The 5,617-nt window shown below is 36.0% G+C and overlaps 1 protein-coding gene across 7 annotated transcripts in view; it reads left to right on the top strand.

Annotated features, from left to right (window-relative positions):
- The first annotated feature begins 824 nt into the window (after positions 1-824).
- Positions 825-5,617, top strand: part of LOC105557715 — an 8,897-nt gene continuing 4,104 nt past the window's right edge. For 2 of the 7 annotated variants that reach the window (XM_012005030.1, XM_012005029.1), the window contains exon 1: positions 825-908. The gene's annotated coding sequence lies outside the window, so the exon portion shown is untranslated. The other 5 variants (XR_001008619.1, XR_001008621.1, XR_001008620.1 and 2 more) reach the window with 5 other exon arrangements.

Here is a 5,617-nt window from a genome sequence, read left to right as displayed (position 1 = left end):
ATAAGTATGTAGATTAATTATGTTTCAAGTATTTAATCCAAGTCTACACTAGGTAATTTAAGACCTGAGCTTAAAAAATTGACCAATCACAGTCAAGTATAAAGAAAATATTCAACTGTGATCAGAATTTAAAGCATCTATTGTATACCGTAACTTATAGTATTAATGGGAGCTATTCTATCTTACTTGTATTAACTTTATTAGTCATACTTATTAGTTAATTGGTTTCTCCAATATTTTTTAATTCTATATAAAAATATGCATGATTTTCGGGTGCTTTCCGGCAATGTACACGGGCGACACTGTGTAACAGTGAATCGTTTTATCTTCGTTGTTTGCCATTATTAAAGAAGAATGAAATTATTCTCTATTTTACACTGTGTCTCTTGCTGGAAAGCACGTTTCGTTTATTGCGAAGCGGAAATTTGACTGAAAATGGCAGCCACCAACCAGACATCGTTACAGCGATGTCCAAACCATTATAGTATAACTATTGTAGTAGGTCCGCTCCGTCATTCGTTTCGTTTTGCGTCGAACCCTCCTGCGCATCCGACATTGTTCTGGGCAGACCAATGAGAGAAAAGTTGTATGTGGGGTAGTGTAGCTTTGATACACTACCTCTACACACAGCTACAGTACGTACACACACATACGCCGCTGGATTTGGACCAAAGACATGGCGGAATACCACGTGATCGGGACCGAAAAGATCAAAGGGCCGACAGAGAGTGAACATACTAGTTACACTGATATTGCGCATGCGTGTTATAATATTGATCGTACATACTTCTGGCCTGGGGCATGGCCTGGCTGAGGTCGGAGTGTTAGTATCAATTGGTGCGAGATGGGGTTCACATCACATTGCATTCAAGCTAAAGTCTTGATCGTTTAACGAAAATAGACACGAGGTAAGTGAATATTAACAATTTATATGCACAATGGAGTCTGACGTTAACAAACAAGTTACTAAGAAATATTGAATAACGAGCTACTCAGATAACACAGGACATCCTCAGGATCATCCTGAATATGCCCCGAGATGTTCTGGGACCTTTTCAGAGTATAGTTGTATTACTCTAAATATTTTATATGAATAATTTATGTGTAAATTTGACTTCTAAAGTAATTTTACATAATATGTAAGGAATGTAAATCTTCCATAAGTGTCGACATATCCACATAGCATATAATAAAAAGTTCTAAAATCCTACTCGTTTCCAGGATGTCCCAAAGAGTGTCCTGGGATGTCTCGAGGATGTATTACACTCCAATTGAAAGCCCTATTAAGTTCATCTTAAGATATTCTATAAAGAGTTTCATCGGTTATAAAATGTCTCAAGATGAACTTAAGACGATCTCAAATGGTGACTGTATGAATATCGTTATAGATAACGTAGAAAATGAGATTAACTTATAGGGGCTCAGGACATCCTACGAAAGTCCTCAGAATGTTCTGAGGACCAAGAAATGACCCTAGTTTGCTATTTCTTGAAACATTCTGAGGAGATTTCGGGATAAAATCAGGGCGTCCGGCATAGTATTCTTTTTAGGATGTCCTGAGGACTAAAAAGTGGCGCTCGTTTGCTATTTCTCGGGAAGTTCTGAGTAGGTCCTGGGTTAAAATCAGGATGTCTTCAGGATATCCGAAAAATTCGTCCTGGACGTACTTCGGACTTTCTGAAAATGTTTTTGCACTATTTGAAGAAATTTCATGTGCAGTGTACGAATTATCAGAACTACACTACTACACATATAACAATTGTCTAATTAGTTAGTCGCTATATTTTGTCGGGCGATGTCCCGCAAAATGGCGATGTGCAGAATGGATCGATGCGAAACCGAACAAGAAATGAAATGAAAACGTACTAGTTATATTTACTATACTATATGCATACAAAAACTCTATACCTGATTCACACTATTTGAAAATTTTCACTTCAATTTTGTTTTTTTATGGTATTACAGTGTAATTTTTCTTTGATTTTTTCAGACTAACGAATGTGGCCAGCTATCCATATGTTGAATTTCTATAGTTTACCAACACATACAAAGCTATCCCGAAAATGTTAAGCTTCAGATATTTTAGATGTTTATGTGACATTATAATTGTAAATATCCCGTGTGAGGTTGCTGATCCTCCATCGGGCGCCTCCCCAGGTGGCGGATCGGGGAAAACTCGCTAGAAATAGAGGGTACCGGGAAAATAAAATACCCGGGGCGGACCAAAATCAGCAAGGTCACTAAGGTTAGAGTAGCCAATCTCTTCAAAATAATTAGTAATTGTGGATCGATAACCCACATTTATTAAATCTATATAATTATCAAAGAAAATGCATTTGTCCGTCAGAAATATTGTCGACGATTTTGGGCTTTTGAGTACCGGGGAAGTAAAATACTTTGAGTGGACCCAAATCAGGGTCGCTGAGGCGAAAGCAGCCGATCTGTTCAAAATAATTAGTAATTGTGGACTGATAACCCACATTTATTAAATCTCTATAATTATCAAAGAATATACACTTGACCGTTAGACATATTGTCTACGATTGGGGGCTGGAGGCAGAAAACTGATATCGACTTTCTGAAAAATTCTATTAAACTGTTTGAGTCGGAAGTTATAACATAACTCTTGAAGCGACGTCAAATAGTAGGTCCCGTATATTTGACACATAAAATATATGGACATGGGTCATAATATTTAAAATGGAACAAAAAGACTAGGAAGAAAAATAAATAATTTACAAATTATCGACAAGCCATCGCACACAAGTCGAAGTAAAGGTATGTTACATTTAAAAACCAGAATTAACAAACATCGTAGATATATTAATAGGAACACCCAACAATTGTCTGTTATCATTGAACACAGACTTAACGGGTGAAGTTCAAAATTTTTAATATATATATATATATTGATTGTAAATATTGAAACATTACATTAATTAACAACTAAAGTTTAATAAAGACCTTTTGAAAATATAACTCAAATATTATATAGTATAAATGAGAACGTCAAGTCATATTTGGGTTCGGGCAAACTGGAGGTAGCCTAATAACTTTTAAAATTAATGTGTGAATTCATATACTGTATTTACATTAATTACATTCATTATTCAACGAATAATTTAATCACAGTATTATAATTGAAAATAGAAATATATTTTTTATCCCATTGATTGAATAACATTTACTAATTCACTACATACGCCTCAAGAAATTGGACTTACTATTAATCAATTTTGCAGGTCCTCACTGTGTCTTCCGCAATCATCTCACTCAGTCGGCGTGGAATTAAAAATTTGTCTAAGAACAGACTTCATATCAGAATTGTGTTATTGACCGTCAGACAGATTTTCGAGTAAGTACGTTAAAATAATATTGAAAAACTAAAATAATGTTTTGAAAACGCGCGCGCGCGAACAAGAGAGTGCAAAGAGGGTAAATATTTAGGTAAATATTTATTTAAATATTAATCAGATTCAGTTTGTTGACCGTACGAGAACGTTATCTTTTAAGCTCAACTGATTCCGATGTTCATTTTGTGCTTCTTGTGCGATTTCATGTTTACCATCATGAAATTAAACTTTCCACATATCCTGGAGCCCGCGTGGGGCATAGGATGAGACATCTTATTTCATCGGTCCGAAGTTGCTGAGAATGACTCAAAAAGAGTCGAAACGTACATATTAATTATCTCTTTTTATGATTTATTAAAGATAGTCCTTTTGACTTTATGCACCAACAATGTGTACATGTGAAACTTGAGTAGAACTATCGGGAACTCTCGCTAAAAATGATATTAGTGAATGCGTTTTGGTACTTTAGAGGGGAGGGTGTCGTGCTAGATTCGCGAAGTTAGCACGATGTTTTTTAAAAGTTGATTTTTCGATATAAGGAAAGCGGAACTCTTTCTAATTTTTATCAGGAACTGTAGAACTATGAAAGGTGCTATTGAAACTCTTAGTATTTTTTTGAAATTCGTAGAATGTCGTACTAACTTCACAGATCCCCAACAACCGCGTTCTGACTCTCAAGGTTTCACTACAATTTTTTTTTAATTAAAGCTTAAGTTTAACTCAACTATTTTCTGTCACTATTAGCTGTGACCATTTGCAATACTTGCTGGAACAATCTATTGATGCTAGATCAATTAGTGCTAGAATAATTACAGTGCAGGAACTCAAAGCTTCATGCACACCAATAATCGAGATTATGTGACGTGTGTGTTCACGAACAAATATAAAATGAAAAAGTTTTTAAACGACTAGCTTCTTAAATAATTTTTCTTTATTTTTTTCCAGTAAACTTGTCAATACCGCGCCGACAAATAATTGTTCCTTCTTTTCGGTGATAGGAAAATGACTCGCTATCATTTCCACACCACCTTGCGGTAGATAGCTTGGTGCGTTTATTGTTGCAAGAACCATACGTGTGATAGGAAATATTATTAACAAATTTCGCGTGTCGCGAAATATAATGCCTATGCCTATAATATGCTTTTGTCTTTGTTTAGGCTTTACTTGATACCGTTTTCTTCGACTGATTCCAGCGCTACAATACAATATAATACAACACAATACAATATAATATAATACAATACAACACAACACAATACATATACAATAGAAAATAATAGAATAGAATCATTCTACATCCATGAATATACAGGGTGGGTTAATAACAATTGACACCTTAAATATCTAAAATTGTATGACTTGGAGTTGTATGGTTCATTTAATTGCAGTGTAATAGCCGCTTGCTATAATTGCTATAAATGTATATATGTATATTTCTGTATATTCTATGTACGTACATGATAAATACATGATATTTTTTTCACATTACAGACACTCCGTAGTTGTTAGGCCTCCCCATGTTATTGTAACAATTGCAACAGAGCCGTAATTTCTCGCCGTCATCGCTGACGAAGACCTCTTCATTATTTATTGATTTTACGCATATGCCTTCCATATATATGCGGTAGGTATCATAGTATTGTGGTACGACCCCGTCTATGGGCCCATACCACTCTTGTTTCTCCTCCTCACTCCTTTGATCTGCTGGAGGCCGGAGGCTGGAGGTCCAATGTATATACATTGAATATCCAATGTTTACTGGGTATGTAATGACGCGCAATAAAGCCTATCACACAATAGGAAAGCACAGGCAATAGGAATAGGGAATAACACAGGCAACAGAAATAACTAAATTCCAACTTACCAGAAACCGTGCATCGACGCACAATGGAATATGGCATAGGCAATAGGAACAGAATATCCGACGCGTTGGATTTCTGTTCCCTATTCCCTGTGCCTGACCTACCTGACCAATCACAGTGGAGACTGGGACAGACACGTGGTTTTAAAATGCAGATGATTGGACAGCACGCCTATTGCCAACGAATCATTGTGTCTTGGCATTACATAGATTTCTATTCCCTATTCCTATTCCCTATTCCTATTGCCTGTGCTTTCCTATTGTGTGATAGGCTTTAGTGTCTATACTTGTATGACTGATGCGCGCATCACAATACGAACAACGTGACTGAACAACAGAGTGAATTACAGCGCAAGCGCCAAAACCGCACAACTTTCGCTTGACATATATTATAGAGGTCACC

The sequence above is a fragment of the Vollenhovia emeryi genome, unplaced genomic scaffold, assembly GCF_000949405.1.
Source record: "Vollenhovia emeryi isolate VEMERY1.0 unplaced genomic scaffold, V.emery_V1.0 DF939428.1, whole genome shotgun sequence".
Lineage (NCBI taxonomy): Eukaryota > Metazoa > Arthropoda > Insecta > Hymenoptera > Formicidae > Vollenhovia > Vollenhovia emeryi.
This window is presented reverse-complemented; position numbering and strand designations above follow the sequence as displayed.